Raw genomic sequence first — 15,739 nt, 5'->3', positions numbered from 1 at the left:
AACTTCCACTGGGGGTGGGGCTGATGGCAAACGTGTCTCTGCTTCTACCGGTTTTAATAGAGAAACATGAAAAACTGGATGTATTCTCATCTTCTTCGGGAGTGTCAACCTCATAGCCACTGGAATAATGACAGCTTCAATGACAAATGGTCCTAAATATCTGGGAAGAAACTTCTTAGAACCCTTTAAGGCCAGGTTTCTGGATGACAACCAGACAGAGTCACCAACTTGGAAACTGGGAGGAGTACTTCTATGTCGATCAGCGAACTTCTTTTGGGATTCCTTAGCCGCCACTAAGCTAGTTTGGGCCTCCCTGGTTGCGGTTAAAATCTTGTCATGAAGGTTCCTAACTGCCGGCATTTCTAGTGGATCTGGAGGGTCAAATGCAGATGTTCGAGGATGTCGACCATGCAAGGTATAGAACGGCATGAGACCAGTAGAAGAGTGGATAGAATTGTTGTAAGCGTATTCTGCCACCCACAAAATGTCTAACCAGGAATCATTAGTTTGATGAGGCATGCAGCGTAAGTACTGTTCCAGGGTCTGATTAGTGCGCTCTGTTTGACCATCCGTTTGAGGGTGGTGACTAGTGGATAGGTTAACATCAATCTGGGCCAGGTCACAGCACTTTCTCCAGAATCTGGAAACAAATTGACAACCCCTGTCAGAAACGACTATGGAAGGAAACCCGTGTAGTTTGACAATATTTTCTAAAAAACTCCTTGCCAGGCCAGCAGCGGTGGGAATTCCTTGTAGGGGCACAAAATGAGCCATCTTCGAAAATAAATCTACCACCACCAGGATGGTATTGTACCCCTCACATGACGGCAGATCCGTGATAAAATCCATAGAGATAGTATGCCATGGATTGGGTGGAACATTTAAAGGTTGCAGAAGACCGGCCGGTTTCTTTTTTAAATTCTTGTTTTGTGCACAAATTCCGCAAGTCTGAATGAAATGAGTCACATCCTTACGCCAAGTTGGCCACCAGTAGTACCTCTTGATCTTCTCCAAGGTCTTGGTCACTCCGGGATGACCCTCAATGAGGGAATCATGGTAGTTGGAAATAACTTGGTTTCTCATTGTCTCAGTAGCAAGATACATTCGATCTTGATAGTAAGGCAATTCATCTTGGACCTTGAATGGATCTCCTCGATTAACCCATTTAGCAGCTCTTCTCGAGTAACGGTTTCTTTAACTTCCTTCTTCAGGTTCTCGAAATATGGTTCTTCATTGTGCAATAAACCCAGGACTCTTTCTCCGGCGATGACGTTCATGGGAGCAGAAGAGACAAACGCTTCCTCTCCATTGCTAATTCGAGATAACGCGTCAGCCTTTCCATTCTGCACTCCAGGTCTAAACGTGATGATGAAATCATATTCTGCGAAGAACAAGGCCCATCGCAGTTGGCGGGCAGATTGGGCCTTAACGGAACGTAAATACTGGAGGTTTCTATGATCAGTGAGTATAGTAATCGTGTGCTGAGCTCCCAAGAGATAGTGTCTCCACTCCTTCAGGGCACACTTGATGGCTAACAACTCCTTGTCTGTAATGGTGTAATTGCGTTCAGCTGGAGAGAGTTTCTTCGACCAGAATGCCACTGGGTGCAAGACCTGAGTTTCTGGATTGCGCTGCGACAGGACGGCACCATTAGCAACATTTGAGGCATCAGTTTCCACGACAAATGGTAAGTCAGCTTGAGGATGTTGCAGTAATGGAGCCTCAGTAAATTTGGTCTTTAAATTCTGAAAGGCTTCCTCCGCCTCCTTGGTCAATTCAAATTTTTTATTTTTCCTAAGCAGGGACGTAATGAGGTGTACCAATAGGGAGAAATTATCCACAAAGCAACGATAGAAATTAGCAAAACCCAAAAAACTTTGGACTCCCTTCACAGACGTTGGAGCCGGCCAGGCGAGTATAGCCTCCACTTTTCGCATGTCCATCTTGACTCCTTGAGAGGATAGTACAAAACCTAGAAATTCGACTTCGGAAACATGGAAAGAACATTTTTCTAGCTTCACAAAAAGAGAATTCTCTTGTAGCTTCTGAAGAACAGCTGTAACATGTTTCACATGTTCTTGGTGGTTTCTGGAGAATATCAGGATATCGTCAATATAGACCACTGCACATACATCCAGCAGATCCCTTAAGACATTGTTCATAAAACATTGAAATGCTGCCGGAGCAGTGCACAATCCGAAGGGCATCACTTGGTACTCAAACAAGCCTTATTTGGTGCGAAAAGCGGTCTTCCATTCGTCACCCTCCTTTATTCGAATGAGATGGTATGCACCTCGAACATCTAATTTGGTAAAGATCTGGGCACCCTTGATTTGATCTAACAAATTAGAAATGAGGGGAATGGGGTACTGGTTCTTGACTGTAATCTGGTTTAAGGCACGATAATCAATACAAGTCCTGAGATCTCCTTCCTTTTTCGGCACAAAAAAAAGAGGAGAGGCAGCAGGGGACTTAGAAGGCCTAATGAATCCATTCGCTAAATACTGGTCTAGATAATTCTTCAGGTGGGCATCCTCCTTCTCTGTTAATGAATATATTCGATTACAAGGAAGTTGTCCTGCAGGAAGTAAGTCGATCTGACAATCGTAGGGACGATGAGGAGGCAATACCTCAGCCAATTTCCCTTCAAAAACTTTTTGAAATTTCCTATAATCCGAGGTTAAACTTCCAATCAATCCAAGCGTTGAGTCAGTAGATGCTCTCTCGAGACTGAAATTCTTTAAGTTACCAATCATAGAACAGGAGTCTTCACATTGAGCATCAAAGGTGAGGGATCTGGAGCGCCAATCTATAGTGGGATTGTGTTTCTCGAGCCAAGGCATACCTAGAATGATTTGAAATTGTGGAACACATATAATGTCGAATGTTATCCTGTCTTTATGACTTTCCTGGCAAAGCATGATAAGGTCACTCGTACATTGTGTGACTGGGCCAGAAGCTAAAGGAATACCATCTACTGTGAATACATTGTCAGCTTTGGATTTGTCCACAAGGAAGAGATGTAACTTGCATGCCAGTTTAGAATCCATGTAGTTCCCTATGGCACCACAATCTATGTAGGCTTGTAAAGCATGCATCTTAGTGGGCTGTTCTGGACTAAATAAGATAATTGGAAAGACAAAGTGAGAGGTCATTACTCCCTGTTTCATGCTCGACAAGCTGACCTCTACACTTGCCGGGCACTGGAGTTTTCCGAAATCTGATTCGTTGTTTCCTGGTTGATGCCTCCAATAGGTTTTCTCGAAGGTTTCACAGGGCAATCTTTTAGGAAATGTCCAGGTTTGCCACAGTAAAGGCACAATTGTTGTTGATGCCTCTTGCCCCCCTCTGCCTGCGAAATGGGCCCCCTAACAACTCCTAACTGCATCGGTTCTGGGCGAGTATCCGGACCAGCTCTTACTGGGTTTTCTTTTGGGCGCACAAAATGAGTCCGACTTTCGGAACGAGAACGATCCACTCTTCTATCTTGCAATCGCTGGTCTAATTGGATAGTGAGGTCAATAAAGTCGGCAATACCATCTGGCGGGTTGACTACTTGAGCCAAGACATCCTTTAATTCACTTTGCAATCCTCTATGAAACAAGGTTGTTCTTTTTTCATTGGGTCAATTGGACTCTGCTACTAGTCTATTGAAGGTTGCCACATAAGACAACAATTCTTGGTTTCCCTGTCGGAGAGAGAGCAGCTCATTATCTAGGGCCTGACCCTGGGTATGTCGTGCGAATAATTTTTCCATTTCTTTCTGGAACTCTGGTAGATTCCTCAAGATTGGGTCGTCTCTATTGACTAGGGGAATTGACCAATCCGCAGCATAACCACCCAAGTAAGATAAAATAAAGGCCACCTTGGCCTGATCAGTGGGAAATACTCCTGGACGACAGAGGAAATGTAACCTACACTGATTCATAAACACAGCAAATTTCTTGGAATCCCCCAGAAAACGCTCAGGAGGAGCTAAAGGAATGTTTCCAGGAACAATTACTTGGACTGGAGCTTTGGGGTGTAGCGGGAATAGGGGCTGAGGGATTAGCTGCAGGTAAGGGAACTTGACCAGCATGTGTTTGTAAAAATTGGCGTGCCAATTCGTCTGTACGGTCCCTATTAACCACTAACTCCCTACGCAATGCACACGTTTCAGAACGTGCGGCATGAACCTCCGCCTTCAATTCTCCCAATAACTGAGCCAGCTGATCCACCTCAGGAGTCTCCATGGCGCTCGGCAGATATTTTCAAAAGGCGGCTTCACGTTCTGTAACGCTCACCTGTCAATCTGTGGGAACGCCAGAAGAACTCCCTGGAACTTCAGTAAATCACTATCCCTGTAGAAAGGATGACAAGATAACAACCCTCCTTAATAATGTTCCTACTCTATTCTGAAATAACTCTCCAGTACTGAAAAAAGAATAATAACCAACAACAGGAAAAGCTCACCTAAGGTTCTTTTTTAGTGAGCCCTCCATCCTGCATTCATACAGGGGCGCATGTCCTGAAGAAACGGTGTAGTCTGGATGCCAATAGAATTCTTATATAATGGAATAAAGGCGACTAAGTGGCACGGAGAAAATAATTCCTAATAAGTCATAACCAATATGAGTGTAGCTGTGAAAAGGAAGTACAAAAGCTATGATGGTTCCTAAAAATAGAAAAAACTGTGTAAGCCTTAATAATTTCAAAACTGGAGAGCAATAGTGGAATTTCAGATGACACTCTGTTCCCTATAAGTGGTGAAGCGCTGTTCAATAGGGAACTAACTAAACAACTACCAGCAGAGTGTAATGCGGAGTGAGATAAAACCCTTTCTTGCACTATAGCGAGTCACAAGAAGCAATGAATGTTGAAGCTAGCTACAAGCTTGGCAAAATGTTACGGGCAGTGTGACGGCAACCTGGCACAGCAAATGAGTTTCAAACATTGACGCGCGGAACAATGCGAATAAGCATAAACACAAAATGCGAAATGCACAGTAACTAATCCGTTGCTAAAACACTTGCAACAAAAAACAACAAACACTGGTAACCCACGGGAAACCTTGAAAACAGGTACTTGCGTGTGTGTAAGGTGTAGTCCTCACAAAACTCTGACAGGAAAACTCCGGACTAGAACTAAGGACACAGCAACTAGGGAACAACAAATAATAAGGGAAACTACTGGCTGTGAGCAGAGGAGGAGACTATTGGACAGGACGAAAGAATTCTGACTGAAAATTGGGAGGGCAGGGAAACTCTGACTGGAATTCTACGGAGACCGCGGTGAGCGTCAGTACTGCAAGGCAGTCAGCAACGCGAAGCGCGAGTCTCCTCAGAAAATGAGTACTTGTAACAGAGGTCGCAAAAGACTAGACCTACAGATTAGTTCCTGGTTGACACCACTAGGCGTCCATTTTGGAATACCAATTTCCCAGTGACTTACTATATGGATCTGAATGGGAACAAAACCTACTCTCAAATGACAGAGCAATAATAACCTACGGAAACATGGGCTTAATCAGGGAACTCGTTGGGAAATCATGACACCTTTCGACCATTTGTCGTATGTCCTGGTCCATGCCTGGCCACCAGTAGGCGTTGCGTATCCTGCGTCTGGTCATGTTGCATCCCAGATGGCCTGAGTGTGCTCTGCACAGTATCACTTTGCGAATTCCGCTGGGCGGGATAACTTGGTCGCCTCTGAGAATGAGACCGTTCATGGTGGTGATTTCCTCGTTCACCTTCCAGTAAGGACGAAGGCCTTCAGGGATCGCTCTTTCGTCGGGCCACCCTTCGTGGACCCAGGCTGCTACGCGCCGTAGGGCTTCTTCCTGCTCGAACTCCCCCTGCCAGTGGTGTTCACTCAGGTCCATGTTCTCGCTGTTCCTCAAGTCACCGATGGAGGCTACGACACATTCATCTTCCAAGAATGTAGTACCAGGGGGACTTTGGTTCAGGAGCTTGGACATGCAGTCCGCTTGTGCGTTTTTCCAGCCCGCAATGTGGGCTATCTCATATGTATATTCTTAAAGCTTTCCAGCGATCCTGGCCAGTCTCAGGGTGGCAGTCTTGGTGCCGCCCGGGCTCAACATATGAATGAGGGGTTTGTGGTCGGTGACCAGCCTGAATTTCGTGCCCCAAACATAAGATCTGAAGTAGTCGACGGCCCAGGCACATGCCAACATTTATTTCTCAACGGTGGAGTAATTCTTCTCCGATGATGATAGGGCTTTTGATGGAAACGCCAAAATGTTTTCAGTGTCTCCCTTCTTCTGGGTCAGGGTGGCCCCCAGCCCGTATGCGCTGGCGTCTGTGGTAATGCAGGTGTCCCATTCAGGGTTGAATGGTTTCAGGGATGGTGCATGTAGAATTCTCCTTTTGATTTCACGGAAGGCTTCATTTTGCTCTGGGCCCCAGGAGTAGGCTGCCCCTTCTTCAGAAGCTCCCTCATGGGGGACGTGGTTTCGGAGAACCTTGGGACGAATTTAGCATAGTACTCGGCTAGACCCAGGAACAAGCGTAGTTCTTCTCTGGACATCAGGGCCGGGGCATCTGTTATGGCCTCCATGAGGTTCTTCTTGGGGCTGACCCATTCACTTGAGATGCAGTACCCAAGGTATTCTACCTTGCTCACTCCAAACACGCATTTTTCGTGGCGTAGATGAACGCCCGCCTCTTGAAGCTTGCTCAGGACTGCCCTGAGTGCTTTGTCATGGGTCTCGCTGTCCTTGGCATACATGAGAATGTCGTCCTGAAAGAATCAAACATTTGTGAGTCCTTTAAGTAGAGAGTTCATCATCCTCTGGAATGTGGACGCTGCTGATGACAACCCAAATGTCATGCGGGTATATTGAAAGGTGCCAAAAGGAGTGATGAACGCTGTCAGGGGGTGTGAAGATTTGTGTAGAGGAATCTGGTGATAGGCGTCACGCATGTCCAGCTTCGAGAAGATTGCCGCCTCTTTCATCATGAGGACAATTTCGCTAATGCTGGGGAGCGGAAAGCTATCCGTGACAACCTCTAGATTCAGGCTTCTCAGGTCGATGCATATCCGGAGGTCGTTGCTGGATTTCTTTTTGACTAACACCACTGGACTCAGCCACTCTGAGGATTCCACGGTCTCGATTGGTCCTTCTTCGACCATCTTCCGAAGGTGGGCATCCAATGCAGGTCTCGCCGTGGCATGTACTGCCCTGACTTTGTGTTTCACAGGGACCGCATTGGGTTTAAGGTGAATCTTGTGGACAAAGTTTTTCACTTTCCCTGGGTTCTCGGAAAACAGGCTTGGGAAAATCTCCTTGAAATTGTGCGCTGCTCCTGAGGATACCATGAGTACCTGTTCCGGAGTGCTGGGATCTAGTTTTATACTGAGTTTGTGTTGATCGTCCCATCCCAGCACGGCTGGGCCTTTGGGTGAGAAGTACACTTTGGTGGTGGTAGACCTCCCTTTGAATTCGATGCGGGCTCTGATGTAGCCTAGGAGGTCGACCGTCGCACCTCCGAACACCGTTGGTGCCTGGTCGTTCTGATTTCTACTTGTGCTTGTCCCATCATCTCCTTATACGTGTTGATGGGAAGGATTGTGAGGTCAGATCCTGAATCTGCCATGACACGTGTTTCCATTCCGTCCACTTTGATGGTGCAGTGGGGCTTTTCCCTCCTGGCATGGGGGACGTTGACCATGACGACCATGGGTCTGTCCTTTAGTTCGTTATCGCTTGAAGGGCAGTCGCCATCGACGCGGGAAACGGTTTTCTCCCGCCACGTACATGCCAGGGCCACGTGACCAATGCGTCCTCACTTGGAGCACTCCTTACTCCTGGTGGGGCAGTCGCGATCATTCGCCATGTGCTTGGTGCTGGCGCATCTATAGCATTTCATCACGTCCTTTTGCCTGGGGCCTTTGTCCCTGGGGCTGTCGCGGGACTGCTTGTCTCTGCGCCCTCTCCATTGTAGCGCTGCAAGTTCGGGTACGGGCAGGTGACTTCCCACCTCTTCGCGTCTGCTGGAGGTTTCTTCTTCCGCCCTGGCAATTTGGATGTCCTTGTCGAGGGTGACCTCCCTTTCTTGGATGAACTTGTCCTGCACTTTCCAGGAGTTAGTGTGAACGACGAGCATGTCACAGATAACTTGTTCTGCGTTTTCACCAAAGGCGCAAAGAGAAGCCAGCTCCCTCATCCTGATGATGTAGTCGTCCACGGGTTTGCTCCCTTCCTGTTTACGGGTGTAGAACCTCAGCCTGTGTAGTATCACGTTCTCCTTATTGGTGAACCTCTTCACAATGCGACGAGTCACCTCCTTGTAGACGTCGTCGTCGACCACTGGAATGGCTGTTAAGCTGGCAAATATGCGCTGACCTTCAACCCCCAATGCATTCAGCAGCATCGCCCTCTTCCTGGCGGGGGGCATATCTCGTGCCACCCACAGCCTCCAGATATGTGGAGAAAAGGGGCTCCCACTGCATCCACGGAATTGCCGGGGTCCCTGGTGAGGGGAGAAACGCAGGGGGCGGTGTGGCGCCTTGCATGGTGGGCCCGTGGGTCTCATCCCATCCTCGTCGCCAATTATGTTGTGGCCTTTAAGGATGACAGGATGCTTCAGTGGGTTCTAACTGTTTTTATCACAAGACAAACAGGTGAACATAAACTTGTCCTCGTGTAGGCAGGGGAATTACTCACAGTTCAGTTCAGGGCCTCTCAGTTACTTCACTGGGGCTAGGTGTGCACAAGGATGGCACGCTGTAAGCTTCCAGGGCCTCCATGTGGCCTCCTGTGGCTTTGGACTTATGCCCTGGAAGCAGGATCATCAGGCTCTTCAGGGCCTCGGTTTGATGGCTCCTTATCAGGAGCAGCGCTGTGGGTCGACCGCTTGGTCTGGCGCTTTGCCAACACTGGCAGGAATGTTTTCTCGCGGAGCGCGGGTTCGCGAGATCTCGTTGTGCCGAGATCTCGCAAGACCATGCTCCTGCGATCATGTGATGTCCCCACAAACGTCTTATAGTGAGTCAGTAAGAAACCCTTTGGAGCGAATAATGGAAGTTGGGCGCTGCAGTTTTGATTGGTCACTACTCGCCCAAGAAAAACATTTCTGTAAATGCAGGACATATATACTAGTTTGGACAGTTGCAACAAGATGTAAGGCTTTAGGTGTTTCTGTATTTAGTTTCCCGTGCAGATAGCTCGGCTCCCAGAAAGTATCCTGTTCTGAAGCCACGGATAGGGCTTTTTCAGAGCAGATCAGGTTTGTTGTTCGGTCTGTTCCCTGCAGCTGGCTGTCAGCTCTTTACAAGTGGAGAAATCAAGGAGGAAGCCTGTAGGAGGATTGCCACATTAGGACATAATGTAAACACGCATTACCAAAGTCAATCAATTGGGGTTTTATGTAGGTATGGTGTTGTGGGGAAATCCCTGACCCCCCAGCGATATTCTGTGAGCCCCCAGCCCCCACAGCATCAGAGACTCACAGCAGAGACATGTTTCAGGCTCCCCAGTCGCACTGATGCGGCCAGGAATGCCCCTTTTATTTATAGGGCACGCGACAGAGTGCAACATCACTCTGCCGCGTGCTGATCCCTTAAAGGAGCATCAACACACTCCTCCTTTTTCATGAGTACAACAAATAACAGAATCAACTTGGCATAACTACGGCTAACCCCCAAAATACACTAACACCCTTAACCCAAACACACAAGTCCCCAATGAGCCCCTTTATACACAGTCACCCCTGCCGGCTGGGCAGACCTGTCCGGGTCGGACTCCCACATGGCTCCAAGACATCGTCACTGAGACAAACAGGTTTCCCTCGCCCTGTCCTCAGGGGGTACCTCCTGCTCGCCTCGGGGATGGGAGTCCCGCTGTCAGCCGGTGTTCTCACAGGAGACTGAGGGAGGGGTTCCAAACCCCCGCCCTCATCAGGTATGTCCACAACGTCCTGATCCAAGGGCGCCTCAGTCCTGGGCTCCCCCAGTTTCTTAAAAAAACTGACGTTTCTTGTGACTGAAGCCCAGCCATTCGAGGCAGTCACCATTGATCCCTTGACTGCTATCACGCCCAGCGGCTCCGATTCATATGTTAGCGAAAGCTTCCCACGGGGTTGCCTGTTTCTTATTAGCACCTCGTCCCCAGGCACAAGTTGTTGAGGTCGGAGACCTCTCCTTACATTCTCCTGCTCAGTCGTAGTTGCCGCTCCGGTTCCAGCTCCACCCGTTGATCATCAATGACTCCTGGCTCCTTTTCACCCACCCCCAGCAGCAACCCTCTCGGGCACCTCTTGAACAAGGCTTCCGCCGGGGCCACCCCCGTCCAGGTGTGCAGGGTTGTTCGGTAGACCCACAAGAACTGATAGAGGGCCCTCTCCAAACACCGTCCTTGACCTTCCGCAATACGGAAGACTTTGTTCAACGTGTGCATCAACCTTTTGGCCTCTCCATTGCCCCTTGGCCACAGCGTAGTGACCTTCCTATGATGCACCCCATAGCCTTCCATCAGGGCCACAAACCGCTCACCCTGGAAGGGAGCTCCATCGACAGAGCAGAGTATTGTGGGCAGGCCATGAGCAGCAAACACCTTCTCCATTGCCACCATCATGTGTTCGAAGGCCACCGACTGGATGAATTCCACCTCTGGGTATCTGGAGTACTCATCCACCACCACCAGGAAGTGTGTTCCTTGCGACGTGGACCCAAAGTCAGCGTGGACAACCTCTCAGGGACACGTGCCGTGGGGCATGGCCGCGATGGCAGGGTCCCTCTGGGCGGGCGAGACTGCCTGGCACCACCACATGATGCTACATATTCATCCACCCGTCACTCTAGTTCGGGGAACCACACCTTGAGGCGTAGCCGGGCTTTGGTCTTTGCAGCGCCCTGATGACCTTGATGGGCTCGGCCAATCACCTCTTGGTTCTTCCCGCACTCTCCACAGCTGCTCGAGCACCACCTTCGCCTCCTGCGTGCGCCCTGCAAGCGACTCCAGCACACTCTTCGACGATCCTTGTTGTAGTGCCACTCCGAGGATGCAGAAGCATTAGTAATTCGCAGCAGCCGCCTCCAGTTCTTCGAGTGGCAGGGCATTTGGGGTGGTCGCCTCAACCACCAGCTGTATGTGAGCATTGGCCTCTTCTGCGCAGGCGTCAGCCTCGCCGTCATGGTGACCCCCCGGATGGCGAGAGAGGTAGTCGGCTGCATTGTTGGCGCCAGGCCGGTAAACCAGCGAGACCCCATATTCGAGCAGAGCCAGCATCCACCTCTCGATCCTCGCTGGTGGTTTTGAGGATGAGCCGGCCAGGATTGTCAGCAGGGGCTTGTGGTCCGTCACAACGGTCACCGGCCTTCACAGGATGTACAGCCGGAAGTGCCTGCACCCCCAGAGAACGTCCAGCGCCTCTCGCTCTATCTGAGAGTACTGCTGCTCCGTCTCGGACAGAGCCTTGCTGGCATAGGCCACGGAGCGAACGCTGGAGTCTGGCCCCACCTGTGTTAATACTGCTCCCACGCCAAACGGACTGGCATCCACAATGATTTCAGACTGCAGAGCGGGGTCGAAGAAGGCCATTGTGTCCTCCTCTGTGAGGGCGCTTTTAATGTCCTCGAAAGCAGCCTGTTGCAACGGTCCCTACTGCCACACTGTGGGCCTCATTACGACCCAGGCGGTAAGGGGTTTACGGCAGCGTAAACAGCGCCGACCCTTACCGCCTGATTCCGAGGTCCCTTAGCGCCATGGCGGATTTAACACCTGCTTTTAGCAGGTGTTAAAATCCATGGCGCTAAGGGACCATGTTGTTAATTACGCCACCGTAATTTACGGTGGCGTAATTAACGCCTTCCCCACTCCCATTATGCCCAATGGGGCAAAAATGGGAATGGGGAAGGGTAAATGGGGATTGGGGACTTACCGCCCCGCCGACCTCGGAATGGGGCGGTAAGTCCGCCAACCACCATGGCGTAAACGTAGTTTACGCCATGGTGGTAAAGGTACGACCCAGGCGGTAACTTACCGCCTGGGTCGGAATGAGGCCCTGTCTCTTTCTTCATGAGGGCCTGTAAAGGCTCAAACTTGGATGCCAGATTTTTGATAAAGCGGCCACAATAGGTGACCATACACAGGAAGCTTCGAACTTTGGACACATTCTCGCGAGGTCTTGCGTCCCTGATGTCTTTTACTTTCCTGGGGACATGCCTCCCTTGTCGAACATGAATCTGAGGAACTCGATGTTCGTCTCGGGAACTCACATTTTTCACGGTGGAGCGTCCAATGCCCAATGATTGAAGTCTCTCAAATGTCTTGGCAAGTCTCTGCAGGTGGTCCACTTTTGACCTGGCGAACACCAGGATGTCGTCACTGATGTTCAGCACGCCCTTTAGGTGCACCAGTGAACCTCTCATAATGTTTTGAAAGACCTCAGCCGCGGAGGATACTCCAAACCTGAGTCGCTTATACCGATATAGACCCCAGTCAGTCGTGAATGTAGTGATGTATCTCGACTCTGGATGCAGGAGGACTTGGTGATATCCGGTCCTGAGATCAAGCTTCGAAAAGAAGCAAGCCCCTTGCAGCTCTGCAATAATATCGTCAATAGTTGGTGTGAGATGGCGCTCCCTCCTGATCGCCTTATTGGGGAGCCTCATGTCCACACAGATTCTTACCGAATCGGGTTGCTTGGGTTTCTTGGCAACCACAATTGGGGACACCGAGGGCGTCGGACCTTCCACCTTCTCGATGATGTCAAGGTTTACCAAATTGTCCAACTCTTTGTCCTCCAACTCCCTCAGGTGGAAGGGCACCCTGCGGTGCTTGAGGGCAATGGGCTGCACAGACTCCTCGATGTGCAGACTCACTGGGTCACCAGCCATGCGTCCAATCCCTTGGAACAGTCCTGCATATTTCTCCAGCAGAGTTTGTATGTCCACCACATATATGGAGTACGTGAAGCTCACCAGTCCGAGGGCTTCAGCCGCCGCACAGCTTAGTAAAGTGTTGGTGCTGACGGGTGTCACATAGAAACGTGCTTTGATCTTCGAGCTTCCATGCCCCACTCGAGCCACAAATGCACCATCTAGGGGAATGGGATGTGAGCCCCCAAACGTGAAGTTGCGAGCCTTCGGGGTTGATAGTTTGGGGGGGCAGGGCATGTCGTCATAATGTTCACGGGCCATGACATTGACCGATGCCCCCGCGTCCACCAGCACCGACACAGGAGAGTCATTGACTGCCACAATGCACCTCGGCTGTCTTCAGCCTTTGGACTGGAGGGCGTCAATACTTGACATGAAAAAGATGTTTTCCTCTTCCTCCTCTTCCTCGTCAGGTTGGGTTCCTTTCTCCCCTTGGTCTACCTGGGCAACATTGGGAGGGCGAGACTGTCTGAAGAACCCAGACGGCACTGGGCCTCTCGGCACCATTACTGGCAAGGAAGCTCTGCACACCCTTGCAAAGTGATTTGTCACGCCGCACCGCCCTTACGGCTTCCCTGCAGCTGGGCATTCACCGGGGTGGGGCAGGTCGTACCCACACTTCTGGCATGCCTCTCCTGGCTTTCTGCCCTTGTCGCGGAAGTTACCAGCCGGTCCCTGGGCACCTTGCCGCCACAGCCCACAGCACAGACCTCCTCTGACTTGGCCGTGCGGGACCCCGCTTCCATCCTTGATGCACATACCTCAGATATCTCCTGGCAGTGGCCCAGCTCCAAGATGCGAGGAAGGGTGATCCCTGGTTCTTTTAGCACCTGTCATCAGCTTTCCGGAGGGACACCCTTGGATGAGAAGGTTTCTGACCATGTCGTCGGGGTTGTCCCATGCGCATGCCACTGACAGCCTCCTGAGACGACCGTAGAAGGTGTAGAGCAGGGGTGCAAAACTGATTTTGACAGAGGGCCGAAAGTACCCTACATGATGGCTATAGTGGGCCGAAAAGTAAATGTGGGTGGGGCGGTAGGCGTGGCATGGCAGGAGGCTTTTTCAAACCCTAATGTTTATTAAACACTATGCCCCATAGCCTCCACCCCTCAAGCAAACACTATGCCCCATGGCTCCCACCCCTCATCCAAACACTATGCCCCAAGGCCCCCACCCCTCAAGCAAACACTATGCCCCATGGCCCCCACCCCTCATGCAAACACTATGCCCCAAGACACCCCCCCTCAAGCAAACACTATGCCCAATGACACCCCCCCTCATGCAAACACTATGCCCCAAGTCCCCCACCCCTCAAGCAAACACTATGCCCCATGGCCCCCACTCCCCAACCAAACACTATGCCCCATGGCCCCCACCCCTCATGCAAACACTATGCCCCAAGACACCCCCCCTCAAGCAAACACTATGCCCCATGACACCCGCCTCATGCAAACCCCACCCCCAACTCACCATACAAACTCACAAGTATACACCATGCACCCATACAGGCTGTCCAGTCATTTGGTCGACTACAAACTGGTTGACTGCAATTTGGTCGACGTCATTTGGTCGAAAAAAAAGGGGGTTGGGGGGGGACCCCCCCAAAAAAAACCAAAAAAGGGGTAAAAATAAAAAAAATAAAAAATTCGACCATTTGGTTTTCGACCAAATTGATTCGACCAGTTGTCCAGTCGACCAATTGTTTTCGACCAAATGACTGGCAACCCCCATACAGACCCAAACCCCCATCCCCAACTCAGCACACAAACCCACAAGCATACACCATGCACCCATACAGACCCGAACCCCCCCACCCCCAACTCAGCACACAAACCCACAAGCATACACCATGCACCCATACAGAAACGAACCCCCCCACCCCCAACTCACCATACAAACTCACATGCATACACCATGAATCCATACAGACCTGAACCCCCCACCCCCCAACTCACCAAACAAACTCACAAGCATGCACGCATACAGACCCGGACCCCCCACCCCCACATCTCAACATACACTTCACTTGCACACAAACACATTCAGGCAGACCCGACACACACCCCACCCCTGCATCTCAACACACACTGCACTTGCACACCAACAAATTCAAGCAGACCTGACACACACCCCACCCCCGCATCTCAATATACACTGAACTGGCACACAAACCCATTCAGGCAGACCCGACCCCCACACCTCCTCCGCATCTCAACACACACTGCACTTGCACACAAACACATTCAAGCAGACCCGACACACACCCCACCCCCGCATCTCAACATACACTGAACTTGCACACAAACACATACAGGCAGACCCGACCCCCCCCTCCGCATCGCAACATACAATCCACTTGCACACAAACACATTCAGGCAGACCCGACACACACCCCACCCCCGCATCTCAACATACACTGAACTTGCACACAAACACATTCAGGCAGACCTGACCCCCCCCCTTCGCATCTCAACATACAATCCACTTGCACACAAACACATTCAGGCAGACCCGACACACACCCCACCCCCGCATCCCAACATACATTCCACTTGCACACAAACACATTCAGGCAGTCCCGACACACACCCCACCCCCGCATCTCAACATACACTGAACTTGCACACAAACACATTCAGGCAGACCCGACACACACACTCCCTCCGCATCTCAACATACACTGCAGACATACAAATTCAAACACACCCATACACACCCGACACACCCCCCCACCTCCGCATCTCAACATACATACAAAAACAAAAAACAAGTCAGGACGGACCCGAGACAGACACACACACACACACAAACATACAGCCCCCCCCCAATGTACTTACCCAGACGTGCTGGAACGCTGGC

Source organism: Ambystoma mexicanum, chromosome 4p, assembly GCF_040938575.1.
Source record: "Ambystoma mexicanum isolate Mex_15411 chromosome 4p, UKY_AmexF1_1, whole genome shotgun sequence".
NCBI classification, from domain to species: domain Eukaryota; kingdom Metazoa; phylum Chordata; class Amphibia; order Caudata; family Ambystomatidae; genus Ambystoma; species Ambystoma mexicanum.
Note: the sequence above shows the minus strand (reverse complement) of the source record.